Source organism: Eublepharis macularius, chromosome 13 (genome assembly GCF_028583425.1).
Source record: "Eublepharis macularius isolate TG4126 chromosome 13, MPM_Emac_v1.0, whole genome shotgun sequence".
NCBI classification, from domain to species: Eukaryota; Metazoa; Chordata; class Lepidosauria; order Squamata; family Eublepharidae; genus Eublepharis; species Eublepharis macularius.
The window spans coordinates 61,295,957-61,317,204 of NC_072802.1; the positions used below are offsets into that span (position 1 = coordinate 61,295,957).

Genomic DNA, 21,248 nt, shown 5'->3' on the forward strand with positions numbered 1-21,248 from the left:
CATCGCGTCTTCTTCACTCTATTTCCTACAACTTAGTGTCTCTCAACATGAGACATCTTACATGAGGATACTCAAGTGTAGGGAGATGCAGTGTTAGCCAGGAAGCATAGTTTTAAAAGACAGAGCCAGTAGAGCTTCTCAGAGCGTTTGTTAATTTCATCTTTGCCTCCAGAAGGGGAGGTGAAATTGACAGAGCCTTGGGTGGGAGAGGCAACAATGAAATTAACAAACCCTCTGAGGAGTGATCTCTGCTGGCTCTATCATTTTAAATCACCTTCCTGTAGAGAGGCGAAATTAAACTACAATTACCAGCTAACAATGTGTCTTCCTTCAGTTGCACGTCCTCGTCTTGAGTAGAGAGACTCTTCGTATAAGTCCCTTTTTTTGGCTCGACCTTGGCTTCAGCTTGCTCACAATGAAGCCTAACACCAGAGAGCTTCCCTTTCACTGGCAACAGCAATTCAGTGTTAAATAGGGCTTTTTTAAAGCAGGAACGCGGTGGAATGGAATTCCAGAACCACTTGAAAATGGTCACATGGCTGGTGGCCCCGCCCCCTGATCTCCAGACAGAGGGGAGTTTAGATTGCCCTCCGCGCCGCTCCAGCACGGAGGGCCATGTGACCATGTGACCATTTTCTCCAAGGGCAACCCACTGAGCTCCACCACCTCTTTTCCCAGAAAAAAAGCCCTGGTCTTAAATATGCTTTGTTAACAAGATCAAGGAGTGGCTCTGAACAGTGCTGAAAGAAACAGTATTAAAAGAGGACAGACCAGTTTCATTATTACTTCCAGCTTCTCAAGCAGGGAACTCCAAGGTCATCTTTAGTCCTTATTAACTTTCCTGATTCTTCATTATAAATTCTGATAACAAGCAGCCCTTCAAGAACAAAACAACAAGTACTATGGAAAATTAACACTCTTCCAGCAGCCATTTAAATACGATTAAATATGAATCGAACCAACATTGCTGCACTGATATGCTCTTGCTGCTACAAAGGATTTAAGAAAAACAAGAACAAGGAAAAGGAAGAGTTGGAGAAGGAAGGATACCAGAGTGGAATAGACAACATATGTAGCATCAGAATAGCGCCACATATCAACTCAGTAAACTGCCTTCCACTAAATCAGACCATTATTCTGTTTAGCTCAGTACAGTCTATTCCGACTGGCAGCAGCTCTCCAAGAAGAAAAAGGTCTTCCCCAACACGTGCAACTTTTTACAGGCAATGATGATCAGCCTGTGACCTTCATTAGGCAAAACCCGTAGTCTGCCGCTGGGATACAGCTCACCTATACCATACCTCCTTGCAAGAGAGAAAACACACAACTGTTTTGTGCCAGTCCGCTTCAGCACTAGAAGTCTGCTCAATCCTACACACACTCTTCGCTTAGAGAACCGGTTTATACCCCATCACCTTCAGCACAGTCATATTCTTTTAAGCTAATTTTTTTTAAAGCAGCTAAAATACGCATTTCTCAGCAACCAAAGCAAGGTCGTTGGTGATATAGTAAACACTCACTAACAGTGCACAATATGTGGTCTTACTATGCAGTAAGGCGAAAAGATCACCTGAGTTGGTGGTACTGGGAAGCCATTAAGGGAGGCAGACTGGAAAATTGACCGATCTGGTTTATGATTTATCTGCTTGTATTCAGTGGCTGTAAGATGGGGGGGGGGTCATTTCTAGGTCAAAAAAGGCAGCTTTCCAGGTTAAGTTTTAAGCCTGGCGTCAGGAATTAATCACGGCACAACCTGAAGTTGATTCAACTCTAGACAGAACAATTAAACTCCTAAAAGAGAGCCTGCTCAGCGAGAAAGATCTCCAACTTTGACCCTAAATGCAAGCAACCATAATCCATATCAATTACAGCCCAATTGCAAGTAAAACCTTTGCTTGGTTTAACCTTGGCTTTACAATTCCATCCCCAGCAGACGCCCTTTTTTTCCTTTCAAAAAACATACAACCTTGGCCTTAACATTTCCACCACAGCGGCTGACATATTCCAGATCAGCTCGCTTTTCAGAACTGTGTGACTTTTGCTCTGACCCTGTCAAACGTCTGCCTCGAGAATCAGATGACCGTCGGATAAGTCAACAGCCTTGGGAGGGTTAAGATCTTTGAAGCTGCTGGAAGCTTGCAGGTGTGAAATATATATATATATATATATATAAAAATTCTACTCTGTATTGGATTCTTGCTAACACTATGTCTTTTAAACTTGTATCTATTTACCCTATGGTATTGTTTATGAAATGTCGATAGTGTATTGAAATGTCCTTGATACTGACTGTTACTAATCTCCTACTGTGTAATCCGCCTTGAGTCTCAGTGAAAAGGCGGGCTATAAATGACATTTTAAAAAATGTGTTTTTGTGGGGGCATGGAATTCTAAGGAAAGGATAGGCAGTGCTTCTGTGGCTGAAGTTTCAGTTGAGCAGGAGGTGAACTGAGCCTCAGGCTGCTGTTGGGTTTGGAATATCGTGTGCCTTTCTTTCCAAAAAGATTCTTAAGCTGCCACCGGGAGAAGTCACATCTGGTCCAGTCCTTCCCATACTAAGGATTGCAACCCATCAGCCTCTCTACCTCCTGATCAGAAACTAGTACATGAGCTACCAAGTCCACTTTGATGACTGAGGAGCACAAAAGAAGTTTGGAAGTCAAAGCAAGTTTAAAATTCGTTATCCCAGAATGACAAATGCTTTCACCTTTCAGTGCTTCCTACCCACATTTACATGCCAATAAGCCAGTCTCTCCAATGCCACTCGGGTTTTTTTCTTACCAATGTGTGATTAGAGTGTTGGACTCAGAACAGTGGGACAAGAGTTCAACCATAAAGCTGACTGGGTGACCTGAGCCAGTCATCAGGCTAGTCTACCGTACAAGGTTATTTTGAGGCTAAAACGAGAAAGGGATAATCATGTTTGCCTTCTCGAGCCCTTTGGGGGACATCTGGGGTAAAAAAGTGACAGCCTTCATGCTGTGTGATGTCACATAATATTGCTGGGCCCGCACAAAAGTTGCTCTCCAGAGGTAAAGCCCTACTAAACCAACAGGCAATGAGCTAAAATAGAACATGGCATTTCTCATTTATGCAGAAGGAAAAGGGAGGGAGTGCCAGGAAAAAAAAATAGGCGGAGAGGCAGAGAATCTCAAAAGTGGTATTAAGTAGATATGGGCATGAACAGGAAAAAAATGAACATGGTGTATGTTGTTTGTTGCCATCCATAAACAACAAACAATGAACACTGACGAACATGATCCTGTTCATGAACATGTTCGTTGTTTGTTTTTCGTGGGGGCCAGCAGGCTCTCCTCCAGCCATCAAGATCCCTACCGCACCACTCCCAGAAACCCTACCTGAGCAGGCAGCAGGAAATGTACCAATAATAAATAATAACTTGACCCCAGAGCCTGGCCGCAGCCCTGGAACTTGAAGGGGTAGATCCCTATCCCACCACACACACAGAAAATTCAAGCTCCAATGCACTCTATCAAAATGCCAACAGCAACTGTCTCTCCCTCACTGTCTGCAAAACCAGAGCTGGGAGCCCCCTCCCCCCTCCCCCCTGCTCTTTGCTTCCTTGTAACAAATTTGGAGCTCCACACTTGAAAGGAAGACCTGCCTATCAAGCTAAATTGGGCTTAGATTGGGGTTTCCAGGGCAACAGCAGGAGTTCAGACAGAGTTCAGACAATCCCTGTCTGCCAAGAAAATTGATTGCAGGTGCCAGATTGTCTGGCTTAACGAACAGCAACGAAGGAGGCTTGCAACGGCCACCTGTTCGTTTAGAATGGGGCCTCACGAACAGATTGTTCGCAAACAGCAGATTGGGCTGTTTGTGGCTTTTTTTAGTTCGTATTGCTGTCCGTGCCCATCTCTAGTATTAAGGCCGCAATACCCCTAAGACCATTTTTGAAGGAGTAAGCCCTATTGAATAAAACAGGACTTTCTTCCAAGCAGCCCTGCTTAGGATTGCTCCCTACATTGCCCGGCATGTTTCAATAAAATTCACTAAACTTATCCATACCATTTCCAGGGAATGAACATATATACGAAATAGCATCTGACATTAATTTTTAATGGCTAGCCCAAATCAATAAGTGTCTATCTACAGTTAGAAGACAAATACAATATGAACTAAGAATGCACATCCCTGGCTGCCCCTGCAGTACATTGCGAGACTGCAAGAAAATGACTTGCTACAAGTGTTAAGCGTTCAAAGTGCTTTGGAAGAACAGGCTGTCTTTGCCATGTACTAAAAGTTGCTTTTTGCAGTGACAATACGTCTCTTTCCACAAGTATTCCCAGAAACACTAAACGAGGAATATCTCCTTGAAACAAGAAACGGGGGCAAGCCTGAGGGCATCCCCTTCAGCAAACTCTTACAGCTACCAAAGGGATAGAGAAGTGGTTATTATTACTACTCACATCTAGAGCTGGATGTGCTTGCCAAGCCCTCTCCTCCAAAAACAAAAGGAGGGGCTCCCCCAGACAGAACTACAGGAGACAGGAGGCAATTGCCTACCAGAGGGTAACAATTTGTGAAAAAATCAACTGCAGTGCAAAATATGAAAAGTTTATAAAGTGCTTAAAGTGCTCAAAGTCCTAACAATATCACATTCCGCACACTTGCACTTCCAATCCTCTTTATAGATCATTTGGAATGGATTTTTTTGTGCGCGGAACAAAAAATCCACCTCAAGCGATTGATAAAGGGCATTGAAAGTGCATTATCCAATGTGTGTGGAATCAGCCAATAATTATGATAAATTCCATTCATGTTATCAACAAAATGTACCAAAGAACTTTTCTGGACGAGTTCCAACAATTTTTCAACACCATACAACAATTTTCTAATAAACACACACCATATACAATATAATAATCCTGCAAAGCTCAGTGCAATAAATATTTCATTTCTAAAAATGAACGTTCAGTTCTTGGAAATCTTGCAGATAAGTGTTAAATACACAAGTCCATAAGTATGATGTAATTGTTTCTTCCTTCTTTGCAGATCCACTGAAAGACGTAATATCTGTCTTCTTCAAAGAAATCCTGTACAGAGTCTTAAAGAAGAGACTGTCAAGATGGAGCCTTACAGGCATTTGCCAGCATTGTTAATCCCGTTTCACAATACCAACTTTCTCAAAGGCTCAGCATTATCACGATTGTCAGAGCAGCATATTGCCAAACAGTTTCAACGACCCAAATGGTGTGTGCCATGGACGGAGAATCCCGTCTGGACAGCTGAGCAACGGTGCTCAACTGTTGAACTGAACTGCAAGGATAGCCAGGCCTTGCTCATTTCGTTCAGTATATGTGGGACCACCTAACCAGTAGTGTCCACTGCTTTGCTGTTGCCATTGCTTCTTTTTTAAAAATGCATTTAAAAAACAGTAGGTTCTTATATGTGAAGGGGATGTTGTAAAGTGTTCTCGGTAGGGTTGCCAGCACCAAGCAGGGAAATTCCTGGAGATCTGGGGGTTGAAACCTGGAGAAACCTGGAAAAAGTGGGGTTTGGGGAGGGAAAAGACCTTGGCATGGCATAATTCCATAGAGTCCACCCCCAAAAGTAGCCATTTTCTCCAGGTGAACTGATCTCTGTAGCCTGGAGACGAGTTGTAATTCTGGGAGATCTCCAGCCACTACCTGGGGGCTGGCAATCCTAGTTCTCGGTTTATGGTTATGGTTGAAATTTCCTGTTTGGGGAAGGGGGAACCTGGTCACAACGACCACTATCTTGGCCTGCAGATTGCCAGTTCTTCATTCCACGTTGCATACTCTACCCCCTGTCTAGAGACGATATAAAGACTTGCTACCTGGAACTGGGTAGGGAGAGGTTGCTTATTACCTTGGTCAACGGAGTGCTAGTTTTTTTCTAATTTGGGGGGGGGGTCTTCCTGTCTTTAACTTTTATGTTGGAGCTTTTACGCTGGAGCAGCACGGAGGGCAATCTAAACTCCCCTCTGTCTGGAGATCAGGGGGCGGGGCCACTAGCCATGTGACCATTTTCAAGAGGTTCTGGAACCCCATTCCACCGCGTTCCGGCTGAAAAAAAGCCCTGAATATAAGAATATCTATGAATGCAAACAATCAATAACAGATCTTGCTGCCAAGTCTCATTCTCACATAATCCAATTAAAATAACTCTGTACTTTTTAAAATTATGTCTGCCGCGTTACCTTTCTGTGTCTGATCTAAGAGGCGTAGGTCAGTTTTGCGCATGAAGTGATAAAACAGGCCGAGCCATTTCAAATTGCTAGTGGACTCTGGCTAGTGGAAACGGGCTAAACAGGCCTGTTTAGAATTCTCTCCTTTGTTGAAAGAAACCTCCTTGCAAACACAAGGCCACCACAACCCTGTGTGACAAGTTAAGAGTGCAAGGAGCAGGTACTGATATATATTGGTCAAGAAAGCCCCTGCTCTGCCCAGTGCCACTGTCCTCCTCATGATGGAAGCAAGTACTGATTTGGGAATTATCTGAGGACTATTGCCCTGCACCACCCTTCCCTGTCACATCACCAAGCACACCTGTGACAGAGGCCTGACCACCCCTGAGGTAAATCAGGACGGTGCTCCTGAGATATCCTGACTGAGGTATTCTCTCCCCTGCCTTGTTAAAACCTTTCCGCTTATAATGCCAAGGAGGAGAACGCAATAAGAAAAAGTTTTAATTTTACAGTGAGGGGAAACTATTCTGGGTAGGGGTGTTCTGAACTTTATACAAATGTAGCTTATTGAGACAAAGATATGGATATAGGGTTTCCTGATAGAGAAAAACATTATTTTATATAGATACAGATATAGTCTGGCAATTACATGTTGCCAGATGGGAGAAAACGTCAGTAACTGTCAGGCTACTTTGGACTTTAAACGCTGTTACTTTTCCCACAATTTTCCTAATCTTTTACATTCTGCACTGGAGCCTTCTAAAAGTCACAAAACTCTGCCTGCCCCCTAGATTCCAAATAACCCTGAAAGACTACATATGAGAACCACCAGCCGGTGTGTGCCTCGCCAGGCCGTCACACCGAATAGCCCACTTCCACACAAAGAGACTGGAGACAGAACAAATCCCCTAACCTGCCTAAGGAACCTCTGAACTCTCAACGGCATCTTTCTCTCTCTGCTCCTTTTAGGGTTGCCAGCCTCCAGGTAGTAGCTGGAGATCTCCTGGAATTACAACTGATCTCCAGGCCAAAGAGATCAGTTCCCCTGGAAAAAAATGGCTGCTTTAAAGAGTGAATTCTATGGCATTATACCCCACAGAGGCCCCTCCCTTTCCCAAACGCCACCCTCTCCAGGCTCCACCCCCCAAATCTCCAGGAATTTCTCAACCTGGATCTGGCAACCCTAGCTACTTCCTTTCTCCTTCCAAATGTTCTCTGAGCCCTGACTTTGCTGGCTTTTTTCTCTCCAAACCACCAAGGTACAAAGGGGATTGGCAGATATGAAAAAGGGGATGGACTTGGCGAAATCCATCACACCCTTCTGTGCTAGCTTTCTAACAACAACAACATTCGATTGATATACCTCCCTTCAGGACAACTTAATGCCCACTGAGAGCAGCTTACAAAATATGTTATTATTATCCCCACAACAAAACACCCTGTGAGGTGGGTGGGGCTGAGAGAGCTCTGAGAGAGCTGTGACTTACCCAAGGTCACCCAGCTGGCTTCAAGTGAAGGAGTGGGGAATCAAACCCGGCTCTCCAGATTAGAGTCCCATGCTCTTAACCACTACACCAAACTGGCTCTAACGGCATGACACCTTTTTAATGCACTGAAACATTCAGCGGTAGAATCCCCCACAAGTGCTTCAAAGTCTATTCTGCCCCCTCATTTACCCACATGTATGAACCAGGCCTAATTCTCATATACAACAGTCAAACAAAGACGGCTTCATTCCAGGCAAGTCAGAGGGGATAAGGAATGTGAATAATAATTTTAAAAGCTAAGGGAAACCTGAGAAGGATGGGGGGTGGGGAAGCGCTATATCTCCCCAGTTTCCTCCAGGGAGGAATTTCTTTTAAGGTGTCTGTTGCTACCCCATTTCCTCTCCACCCCTGGTCTCCCACCAGGATCTCACTGTTGTGAGTGCTTCACTGCAGGGTGATTGCTCACATCTCTTGCGCTGCCTTCCTGACAGGCGCTCCCGCACGGCTATTAAAACTCCCACAGGTGCTTGCTGTCCGTCAGAAAGGAAATGATCCCACTTTAAGCCATCAGTATTTCCTCTGGTGATGGCAGTAAATGCCCGGTGAGAGCTCGCAGAATTACTGTCAGCGGAAAGCGTGTCAGGAAGCAAGAGAGCTTAAATGATTGAAGAGAAGCCAGGGCACCGTTTCCAGGTAGATGAAATGAAGCGTATTGCCAGACCAACCTGGCCCGGCTTTTACAGTCTATGAGGGATGCTGGAGGGGTAAAAAACAGAAAAGATCTTCGTTCCAGCAGGCACTGTAAGGCCAAGTCAGCCTGTCGTTTGAGAGTGTATTTATAAAAGAGGATGGTTCGCATGGAGTTCTTTTCGAGAAGGGGCTTAGAGACCAGCCTGCTCAGTTTATAGAGTGTATGAAAAAAAGACAGAGGAGAAACCGCACAGTTATTACGACGGCATCGTGACAAGCAAGAAGGTCAGAGTCTACCTGAGTCGTACAGTCTGTCCAAAATGATGCAGTTAAGGCTGGCCATTTTTTGATAAACTATGATGACGAAAGAGAGACTGGCTTTCTATTGTACACTTCAGTGACTGAATCGGGAAGGCCTGGTGGTTAAGCACTCATTTTATTGCCACAACAGCTGGCCACAGCAAAGAAGCCCTTCCGGCCAACAGGTAGAAAACTACGGGCTGAAAGAATCGGGAGTGAGCCCAGCATACTCCTGCCTGTGGCCCCCTGGCTCCACTCTCTGTTGTTGCAGTAATATAGATTAAAGCACATTACACAAAGCAATACACACTTTTTGGCTAATTAGAATGTTATACAATAGAAAATATGAATATTTAATTAAGCATTAAACCAATCATAGTTTATCTATGTTATCATGTGAAAAAATCTTAGCTATTTGCATAAGATAACCTATAAAACATGCAAATTCAGATAGTATGTCAAGAGTTCTGTCTGGAAGAAATCTCATGAGAATCTGGGTGAGAATTTTACCATTGCTATGGGATTCTTAATGCATATCATAGAAACTCTGTTTTAAACTTAGAGTTAATTAGGATATGTTAGCAAACCCAACTCTTATTGCTTTTCTGTGTTCCATCTTTGTAGCAGTTATATTAATAATCATATGCTTTGATATCTTGCTTCTTTAAAAAGACTACAGTGTATTTCAATAAAAAGAAAGAAATAAACTCTAGAAAGGTTTCTGTGCGCCTTGATGAGAAAAAGTATTGCAAGAAGAACCCTATAAATTATGTACTGATAAGCAGAACTTGTTCAAAGAGCAGATTCTGTTTGACAGGTCTTAACTAATTGCTGAAAGCTGTCCAAGAGTAAAGATAAATCTTTCTTCTGGGACAGTGGAAGCCTTAGTAAGACATGGGTAAAAATCCTTCACACGGTCACAGGGCCAGATCGACCGGGGGGGGGGGCAGGGGGGGTAGTCTGCCCCCAGCGCTGCCAAAGAGGGGGCGCCGGGTGCAGCTGCCAGCCCTGGGAGCACGTGGGCAGCAGGACAGGGGGTGTGCTTGCCGTGCACCCCCCATCCTGTGGGGCAGGTGAAAGGCAGCACGGGTGGCTAGGAGCCGGCCACCCCGTCCTGCAGGGCAGGCGAATGGCACGGGCGGCCTCTCAGCCACTCATGCTGCTGCCGCCAGCTCCGCGGCATGCTGGGACAGCTGGCTTGCTGCGGGGTGGCACGCGCCGCCCTGCGTGATGACGTCATGGAAGTGACGTCATCACACAGCACCGGGAGCGTACATGCGCGCAAGTGGCTGGTCTTCGGTTGCCCTGGGCGCTGGCAACTGTAGATCCGGACCTGCACCGTCATCCAAATATCTCCTGCTCCTTCAAACGGCTCCACCTTTCCTTTCTTGCTGCTTCCTTATGCCTAGAACTGCCTCCACCCAACATTTCTCTCATTTTGTTCAAATCCCTCCCCCTGACCTGACTTTTCTGTGAAGCCTCTGGCACACACACACACACACCCCTTCCATGGTGAAACTAAGGTTATGCATGTGCAACAGGAATGGACACATTCTCCTCTTGTTTATCCTAGTAACTCCCTCCTTTCTCTTATGGCAAATTTTAGACTGCAAGTGCCTTGGAGGCAGGGACCTACCGTGTTGTACTCTGTTAAGCACCATGCGAGTAGAAGGGGCTATATAAAATCAACAACAACTATAACCAACTAGTTCCTCTTATATATCCACATCCATACAGCAGGCCATGCCATCTTGGGGAGGCAATTTTGGAGGCTGACTTGGGTCTCAAGGGATGTGCCTGGACTGGTTTAAATTGCTTCTTACGGGACAAACTCAAAGGACTGCTGTTGGAGACCAGCGATCTCCAGAATTGGAATTATCTTGAAGGGTTCCACAGGATGCAATCTTATCCCCCATGATCTTCAACCTCAGTGTAAAGCCTTTAGAAGAACTCATTCGTAGCTGTGTAACTGGATGCCATCAATAGATGGATAACACCCAGCGCTATATTTCACTATTCAAATCATCATGAGATTCCTGGAGACCTTGGGTCACTGCCTAACAGCTGGGGTCAGATGGGGTCAGTTTGAAACTGAATCCAAACAAGACAGAAATGATGCTCACAGGGAAGGCAGGGATCTTGAAAGACATTCTACTTTCCATTTTTGATGGAGTTCATCTGACCTTTGCAGACTCAATTAAGACCCTAGGGCTTATACTGGATCCAGTGCTAGTGCCAGAAAAGCAAATTGAGGCAGCCGCAAAAACCAATTTCTACAACCTCAGTCTAGCCCGGAAGATGACCCCCTACCTCGACACGACCAATCCGGCCACCTGGATCCATGCATTGTACATAGGTCTCCCCTTTAAGTTAACTTGGAAACTCGAATTGGTGCAGAATGCAGCATCTGATTTATCATCAGGAGTTAGGAGGAGCGTGGATATTAATCCCATTCTGCAGTCACTCCACTGGCTGCCTATAAGCTACCGGCCTCAATCAAAGGTATTAGCGATCACATACAAAATTCTTCAAGGCCTTGGACTGGCATATCTCCGGGATCGCCTCTCTCACTACGTTCCTCCACGGCAGGTTCGCTCATCTGAACACGTCCTCTTGCAGGTGCCACCATTTACATGAGCAAAATCAACAGCTGCCCATACAAATGCATTCTCTGTGGTGGCCCCCACCCTATGGAAAGGCCTACATGAAGAGGTTAGGAAAGGAAAGCTCCCACTTTCCTGGCTTTTTGCAAACGATACAAAATTGAATTATTCAAGAAGGCTTTTTACTCAGATAGGAGACCTGTACTGTAGGGAGATAGTCCCAAAGAGATGCGTAAGTAAAGGGACAGTGACCATAGACTTTACCTCTATATACTGTCTGTTACTGTAAGTATGATCCTACTGGATAGTTTATGTTATTTAATACGTCAGTCTAGAATTGCTTATGCTCTGTTGAGCATTTCTTCAACTCTGTAGTATAGACCTGCTAGCTTGGCAAATTTGCATTTAATATCTCCCATTACATTGTCTATTGAAATGTTTTTGAAATTGACTGTATTAACTCACACTGTGTGAACTGTCTTCAGTCTCAGTGAGAAAGGCAGTTTATAAATAACTAGGGGTGTGCACCCAAAAACGAACCCTACCCCCTCTCCCATTGGGGAAAAAAAGTGGTGGGGCAGGAAGTTTGAAAGCAAGCAACACTTTTCTTGCAATGCAAACAGCTAGAAAAGTGCTGTGGGAGCGGCTGCTGCCGCTTTGCCCAAAGCAATACGAATTGCTTCGGAAAGCTTTGCTTTGGGATTCCCGAATCGGCTCAGTAAGGCTGGGGCTGATTTGGGAATCCTGAATCTTTACAAATCAGGCCCGATTCGGGTTAAAAACCTGAATTGGAAACCCAAAGCGTACATCCCTATAAATAATGCAAATAAATAAACCAGCCCCAAGGGCTTCCAGCAACATTTCAGACTGAGCAAAAGGACACTCCAGCTAAGTCACTCAGCTGCTTTTCTGTGCTTGGCAAGTGTGTGTTGTATTCATAAGTAACTCTGAATGACAATTCAGTCTCCTCTTCTGCCCTCCTACAGTTTCTGCTACATTCTGCAGCTAAACAACCTTAAGCAATTGACACTTCCACTTCTACCATCTGCCGAGAAGGACATACATTTAAAACTCATGTCTCTGGACAAGATCTCTCCTCTTGTGGAGCACTTTAACTCTCATATCTTTAGGGTCTTTACACTGTGCATTTCAAGTGTTGTTTATGTAACATATTTATATCCTGTCTAAAGCAGGTTGTAGCAGAGGAAAAAAATCTCATAAAATCAACAGAAACAATCCAACTATTAAGAAAACTGTTGAAGGCTTTCAGAGCCGGAGAACGATAGTTGTTGTGGATTTTCTGGGCTGTATAGCCGTGGTCTTGGCATTGTAGTTCCTGACAGGGATCTCTCAATGTCACAGTGTTGCAGGGAGAAAAAAGAGTTTGTAGAGTTTGATACTGCCCGATGAAAGAGTGCTTGCCTATGCAAAGCTGTGGCACTGAGAGATCTCTGTCTTTTGGTGCTACACCTCTAAAAGATTCCAGTCACAGCTGCTGGCCAAATGTCAGGAACTACAATGACAAGACCATGGCGATACAGCCCGGAAAATCCACAACAACTATTATTAAGAAAACTTTTGAGGCAGTCAGAAAAGTTGCTCTAGGGAAAAACCACACAGTCCTTGTGTTTTATTGATGAGATCTGCTCTGAGTCTACTTGCAGGGGGAGCGGACTGTAAATATAATTAAATAAATAGATAAACAATTTTTTTTAAAAAAAACCCTGCCTGCAGACCCCCCCCCCCATCTAGCCGTGGCCCCTTACTAGAGAAAGGTTTCTATTAACCTCCAGACTATGCACTGTGACTAGCAACAGCTCTTTAGGCTCGCAGGGAGAAAAAAAGTCTTTCCCAACATCTATCCCTAGAGTTCCTTTTGTAGAGTTTGATACTGCCCGATGAAAGAGTGCTTGCCTATGAAAAGCTTCACAGCTGAAAAACAAAACAGGCAGTTCAGGGACACTAGAAAGACGACCTCTCCGTCTCTTCTTGACCTCTCTTCTGAGACAGTCGACAAATATCACTAATTAGCACCAGTCGTAATTACCAAGTTCATTCTCTACAAATTGGGCAGCTTGTTGCTAATGAGCACGAGACTGTAAATGATGCAGGGAGGAAGATGGAGAGAGCGTTACTTATCTCTCCAGGGTATAGGCTGTCTTCTAGGACCGGCTCTCCAAAGGCCTTGAGCAGAGGTCTTCCCCACCCCTGCTAGCCAAGGACCTTCACAGCTGGAGACGCCAGGGATAGAACCGGGAACCTTGGGCATGTCAAGGCATGCTCTTACTCCCAAGCGATGTGTCCTTGCTGTGGGCAGGCAAAGAGTGTGTGGGAAGTATTTTATGCACAGACACAAGGTCCCCCAGAAGCTCTCCCAACCAGGCACTAGTCAGTCCTTGACTAGCTTACCTTCAAGCAAGGTTGAGGATTCATGTGCCGTCCAACCCAACCCTGAGCCAGGGCTTGCACTTTTGGCATTCGGGTTATAAGAGTCCATGGTTCAGTGCATGAGCACATGCTTTGCATGCAGAGGGTCGCGGGCAACATTTCCAATTGAGTGGCCTCATAAGCAGAACCAGGGCTTTTTTTCTGGGAAAAAAGATGGTGGAACTCAGGACCGCACAATGATGTCAGTTCGGGACAGCTGGAACAAGGGGGGGGGTTTAAAGTTTAAATCGCCCTCGGCAAAAATGGTCACATGGCCGGTGGCCCCACCCCCTGATCTCCAGACAGAGGGGAGCTTAGATTGCCCTCCGTGCCACTGGCGCCGAGGGCAATCTAAACTCCCCTCTGTCTGGAGATCAGGGGGTGGGGCCACCGGCCATGTGACCATTTTCAAGAGGTGCCAAAACTCCGTTCCACTGCATTCCAGCTGAAAAAAAGCCCTGAGCAGAACATGGTCCAAAGCCTTTGGGGAGTCTGGTAATGGCCAGACATGGAAGGAAATACAGGGTTTGAAATGCAGGCTAATCTAGTATCAAATACATTACTGCAATCCCTCACCATGCACCATGAAGTTCATACTCGAAAGAATCATTCCACAGACGACAAATTAGAGGCACCTTCTAACGAGAGATCGCTTACCCTAAACCAGCAGCTTAGAAGCAAGTATATGCACTCTTCATTGAAGCATGGTTTTTTCCCCAATGCTAAATGCATGTTATATAAAGTTATTCAGTATGAATTCAAAACCTTATTATGGCCTTCAAAAAAAAACCACCTCAGTGTTGTCCAATTTAAAGGCACAAATGGTGGGACAATTTATTATCCTGCTACATTAAATAGTCAGGCGAGCTGCTGCCTCCATTTATTTTTAGAGTCTTGCTTTTAAAATGCAGCCATGAAATACAATAATTCCCCCAAGAATGCATTGCATATGGGCACCAAGTCAAACCTCCTCACAATGAAGGCAGTTTTTATTGCTCCAACTGTTCCCAGGACTGTAACAGAGACCGTACGCCTTGATGGAAGGGGCCACAAATTTTAGTACGGAGGAGGAGGGGGCATCCAGTGCTTGGCCAGTGTTGTAGCTCATTTATCCACAAGAAACCATGTGGTGAGTGGGGGGGGGGGAGAGAACAAACAAGGGGGTGACAAAACAAAGAGCCAGGAGGTCAGATGGGAGTAGAACAGAGGCAGAAACAAAAGATTTGCAACCAACCAAGTCTTGCACATTAAGAGTTTTCAGACTCCTACTCAGAGAACTGAAATTAGGAGCTGGCATCATTGGAGACCTGCCAAGAACCCTGAACTGGCGTGTGTGGGGGTGGGGGGTGGGGGTTGGCACACATCAGAGCCACCTGGAAATTACTGCCGGAGGATAAAGATCAATTGAACGCCTGCTCCTTTCCCCCACTTACTCCGTCTTCAGGTCCAACTCAAGGGCAGTGGAGGGGGGAAATTAGTCCCTGGTGCCACTACCTGTCCCCAGCTGCTGCCAACCCATAGAAAGAGAAGGGTAGAGAAGGGCAAATGAGCAAACAGTCATTCCTTCTGTTGCTGCATTGTGTCCAAAGAGAATGTAGAAGGCAGCCGTGGTAAGAAAAAACACCTAGCCCTGGTGGTGGGTAGGTATAGTGGTTTGAGTGTTGGACTACGATCTAGGAGACCCAGGTTTGAATTTCCACTCTGCCATGGAAGCTTGCTGGGTGAGCTTGGATCAGTCACACACTCTCAGTCCGACCTACCTCACAGGGTTGTTGCAAGGATAAAATGGGGGAAAGGAGAATGATTTTGGCGGGCCTGTAAGACAGAGATGTTCCACCAGGCATAGAGTTGAGGCCATTCTGTGCTATCTGGTGAGCCTCCATACCAATCTCCTGTGGGGAGGGGGCTGTGTTATCATCTTGGCCCCCCATACGAATCAGTCTGATGCAAATGTTGCCCCTTCCTTCCCTCCCCTCCCCCGCCCCTTTACTATGAATAGGGGCGGACCTGCCACCTTGGGGATTGCCGACTGTATATTTTCTGGGTATTCCGATTGTTTGACTTTATTGCAATTTTAAATTGTATTTATTTTTGATGTAATCCACCCTAAAAATTGAATAAAATGATGATGATGATGATGATGATGATGATAAAAGTAAGCCACTTGGAGGCCCCACTGGAGGGAAAGACAAGGTATAACTGAACTAAATAAATGCACCAACCACCCAACTTCCTACTCTCTGTGTGAGAATTGTATTGTGGACACTTGGCACAATGTCTATAAAACAAAAGGTACAGATGACTTGTCGTTTTCACTCTGCCGAGAATTACATACAAAGCTCTTTTGAGGATGAGTTCGTTCAGCCTTCGCCATATTAACGCCCACTAATGTACACTTTGCTAAGCAGGACTTCATTCATTCATACCTCATTTGTCATACAGAAGATAGAAGCTAGGTAATAGGTTTTTACTAATGCAGGAGTCTGTAATGTCCAGGGAACAGATTAAATACAGGGCAATTTGCCAGTTTCAAATTCCCAGAAGCTGGAAAAACAGATATTGTGTACATATGTGATATGCTTAGTCATTATTTATAAACCATTTGTGCAGTCATTATACATACACGACAGGTATACGCACAATGTATGGATGGTGCTGATTTATCAAAGTCCAAGTAATGTTGAACAATGTGTACATTTTATGGGGAAAATTCAGTGTGAGAAAACAGAAAACTGGACATAAATGAAAGAATAGCCCTGCTGGAACAGACCAGTGGTCCATCTAATAACAACAACATTCAATGTATATACCACCCTTCAGGGCAACTTAACACCCACTCAGAATGGTTTACAAAGTGTGTTGTTGTTATTATTATTATTATTATCCTCACGACAATCACCCTGTGAGGGGGGTGGGGCTGAGAGAGCTCCAAGAAGCTGTGACTGACCCAGAGATCTCCAGCCACTACCTGGAAGTTGGCAATCCTACTCAAAAAGCTGCCATAATTTTGGAAAATGTAACATGAGTCTAGAAAGTATCCGGTTTAAAATCCTTTTTCTCTCTCCTTTCTCTATTGATCTGTCTTCTAAACACTTTGGTTTTCTTCTTAGTGGGAAAGCACGGTTGCTCAGAAAGGAATCGTTAAGTTAATTTTGTTGACTTCATGATGATACATTAGCAAAATATCCAGTTTTACTGATGTGTTTCATATTATTCCTTGAATATTGTTATGGCCTGAGGCAGGAGTTGCCAACCTCTGGGGCCAGCAAAACGCAACTTCCACCTGCAAAAGTGTTGACATGCCTGAGATTCCCGACTGCCCTGTCCCTGCGGCTTTGTTGGAAGAGCTACTGAAGCCCCCAGCAGCTGTGAGAAAAAACCTTTAAAAAACTTCAACAGCTGCCTCTGGCAACTCAAGTGAGTAAATCTTAATAATAATAACATTCTATTTATACACTGTCCTTCAGGACAATTTAATGCCCACTCAGAGCGGTTTACAAAGTGTGTTATTGTTATCCTCACGACAATCACCCTGTGAGGTAGGTGGGGCTGAGAGAGCTCTGAGAGAGCTGTGATTGACCCAAGGGGAGGTAGGCGGGGCCGAGAGAGCTCTGAGAGAGCTGTGACTGACCCAAAGGGAGGTAGGCATGGCTGAGAGAGCTCTGAGAGAGCTGTGACTGACCGAAGGGGAGGTAGGCGGGGCCGAGAGAGCTCTGAGAGAGCTGTGACTGACGCAAAGGGAGGTAGGCATGGCTGAGAGAGCTCTGAGAGAGCTGTGACTGACCCAAGGTCACTCAGCTGGCTTCAACCTAATTCAGCATCCTGTTTTATACAGCAGCCAGTCCAGCCCGTTGCCTAGATAGGCTACACACAGGGCATGTAGGCTTTCCCCTAATGCTGCCTCCTGCAGCGGTATTGTTTTACTGCCTCTGGACATGAGGCTCCCTTTAGACATCAAGGGCTACCTTTTCTCCATGAATCTGCCTAATCCCCTTCCACTGGCTTCCATAATTTAATTCCTTGTTGAGTAAAGCAGTGCAGACCTTTTGTCCATCCCGAATCTATTACCCATTGACTTCCTTGGGTGACCCCAAGTTCTACTATTATGGGAGATCAAGGAAAGAAATACATCTTTCGCTTTCTTAAAAGATCAATTACCAGTCGGTTACATGTTTATCCACAGGTATCTTCCACAATGTGTCTGTTCAAATGTATCTGTTGCATAGGGGTGGTGCAAATGGGGATAGAGACAGAACAGCTGGCGAGATCCAGGCTATCATATTCCCCCTCCCCAGAAAAGATGCAGAACTCAAAGAATATGAGGAAGAACAAGATCAAAACGGGGATGAGGGGGTAAGAAATTCTGTACCATCCCTCATGACCACTCACTGGGAAAGCTCCCCAGGTCATTAGCGGATTGCCATTTGTTTACAGACATGTATTTAAAGTGAGATGATTTGAGAACCACATGCCGGTCTTCGGGCTTCCAGCTGTTGTCTCGATATCCAAAGATGGGCATGGAGCAGGGTCACGCTCCCTTCATTAAGACTGCCCTGCCATGTACGAGAGCTTTAGCATGCCTGCATCCAGTTATCCAAACCATCTATTAAATTCTATTTATGCGTATGCCGTTTCTACACACTGTTTATTAGCACACCAGGGAGGACGAGGGGAAAATCCTCTTTACTGATTGGAGACCGGCCATTTCAGAGGAAAGCAAGCAGAGGTTATTTTTTCTGATGTACAAAACTCTAGCGTGGCTGCTCTTTCTCCTCCTTCATCCCGAATCACTGATGATTTACAAGAGTCTCTTCTCAAGATGACAACTGCGTCTCATTAGCATCACACCAGCTGGCGCCATGTACAGTTTTCAGTCCCAATTTTGCCTAAGTGCTTCATAAATGCTTAACATATAGACAGGGAAGTCTGGTTGAAATTACTCTCCTTAATGAGGGGAGGACCCCACTGGTGAAAAACAGTTTTGTGTAGTGGTTAGAGCATCAAACTAAGGGTGAGGTGATCCCCGGTTTTAAAAAAATTCATTGCTCAACCATGAAACCCACTGGATAATGGTGGGCTAGTCACTCATTCTCAGCCTAACCTGCCCCACAGGGTTGTTGTGAGGGCACAAAGGAGGATGGAAGAACCACATGTTCCGCCCTGGAAACAAGATGAGATAACTATGTATATAGTAGGCACATCATTATATTATTGGCAGGAGGAACCGACTGGGAGAGAAAGTCAATGCACCAACTAAGTAGGGTTGCCAGCTTCAAGTTGGGAAATTCCTGGAGATCTGGGGGGTGAAACCTGGAGAAACCTGGAGAAATTGGGGTTTGGGGAGGGAAAGGACCTTGGCATGGCATAATTCCATAGAGTCCACCCCCAAAAGTAGCCATTTTCTCCAGGTGAACTGATCTCTGTGGCCTGTAGACCAGTTGTAATTCCGGGAGATCTCCAGCCACTATCTAGAGGCTGGTAACCCTACAACTAAGAGAGCTTTGGGCTGGATCCCATCTTATTCACAAGCTACACAGGAGGTAGAAGTCCTCCACCTTGCACCTGCGGATCTTTTCAATGGGATACAACTGTTGCTCTTAGGGCAGGTTCTCATAAACCCGATTGCACAGGGAAACAGCTGCATGAACCAGACTGCACACTAACACAGTCACCAGTGGCTGGACTGCACATGGTATGATCTCGGGTGTACTTTTCGAAGCACCGTGCTCTCTGCCTTTATAGTCTGAAAAACAGTATTTTGCACGGGTGCTTTGAACACACACCTCGCTGTTTGGCAGAAGGCTGGCGAGGCACTTCATGTGAATCGCTAAGTTCTGAAGCGACCAAGAAATATTATCCCACGAATGTCTCTACTGCTCCCCTTCTGTTTCAAAATAATCACACCTGTAGAATGCTCTTCTTTCAGAGATCAGGATGATTGTCCCATTTAATCCTTAAAACAATCCTGCAAGGAGGGTTAAAACGAGAAAGTGCAGCTTGACTCTGAACCCAGCACTATCGACGATACCACGTTGACCCTCAATTTCGAGTTCCGTTAGTTCATGATTCTTGTCCTGTTTCTCTCTCTCTCAAACCCCCTCCCCATTTTGGTCAGGCTAGGGAAAATAAGTTTTTGAGGGGAACTACAAAGTCCTCCCCTAATAGCCTAGGAAAGTGAGGGTACAGTCAAGCCAACATTTCTAGGGTAAAAGGAATGGTATCTTCAGAACAACTGCCCCCCCTCTATATTAATAATAATAATAATAATATCATTTGTTTTATATACCGCCCTTCAGGACAACTTAATGCCCGCTCAGAGCGGTTTACAAAGTATGTTATTATTATCCCCACAACAATCACCCTGTGAGGTGGGTGACTGAGAGAGCTCCAGAGAACTGTGACTAGCCCAAGGTCACCCAGCTGGCTACAAGCGGAGGAGTCGGGGAATCAAACCCGGTTCTCCAGATTAGAGAGTGCTGCGCTCTCAACCACTACACCAAACTGGCTTTTAACTCCAAGTTCCAGAAGAATAGCCCCCAATTAAAAGAAACATATGGGATACTCCTTAGTATAAGATAAACAAATTTAATTAGATGTTTCTTTATCCAGTGTTTGCGGCAAACGTGAACCAGAGCTAGGGCTACCAAGTCTCTGCTCAGAGCAACAGCAGGAAGAAAAAAAAAGCTGTCATCCAGCAGTGTGATATCACTTCCAGGGGGAAACCGGAAGTGATGTCAGTCCTCTTTAGGAATAGCTGTGCTTCGTAGTGAGGTCTGACATTACTTCCAGGTTTTTCCTGGAAGTGATGTTGCTGACAGTACTCCTTACGCCCCTCCATCCCCCGCTGTAGTTTTAATGTTTAAACTAGTATTATATTGTATTATAGGTTTTAATGCTTATATTTACACTATTTTAATATTGCATGGTTTATTGTAGTTTAGACTATTCACTTTTTAAGTATTGGGTTTTTTTGCATCTTATGTTATAAGCCGCCTTGAGCATTAAACATGGTGGAGAGGGGGTATGGAAGTCAAACACACACATACACAAACACACAAAACTAGGGTTGCCAGGTCTAGGTTGGGAAATTCCTGGAGATTTGGGGGGTGGAGCCTGGAGAGGGCAGGGTTTGGGAAGGGGAGGGGCCTCAGTGGGGTATAATGCCATAAAATTCACCCTTCAGTGAAGCCATTTTCTCCAGGGGAACTGGTCTCTGTTGCCTGGAGATCAGTTGTAATTCCAGGAGATCCCCAGCTATCACCTGGAGGTTGGTAACCCTACACAAAAACCCAAAATAGTTGCCAAGCCAATAACCAGGGATGAGCCATTCAACCATCTCCTTAACAACAACAACAACAACAACAACAACAACAACAACAACAACAACAACATTTGATTTATATATCGCCCTTCAGGACAACTTAATGCCCACTCACAGCGGTTTACAAAGTGTGTTATTATTATCCCCACAACAAAACACCCTGTGAGGTGGGTAGGGCTGAGAGAGCTCCAGAGAACTGTGACTAGCCCAAGGTCACCCAGCTGGCTTCAAGAGGAGGAGTGGGGAAT

The 21,248-nt window shown here is 45.1% G+C and overlaps 1 protein-coding gene across 16 annotated transcripts in view; it reads right to left on the bottom strand.

Annotated features, from left to right (window-relative positions):
• Window positions 1–21,248, bottom strand: part of FBRSL1 (fibrosin like 1) — a 910,549-nt gene that overhangs the window by 658,513 nt on the left and 230,788 nt on the right. The gene's annotated exons all lie outside the window — the stretch shown is intronic.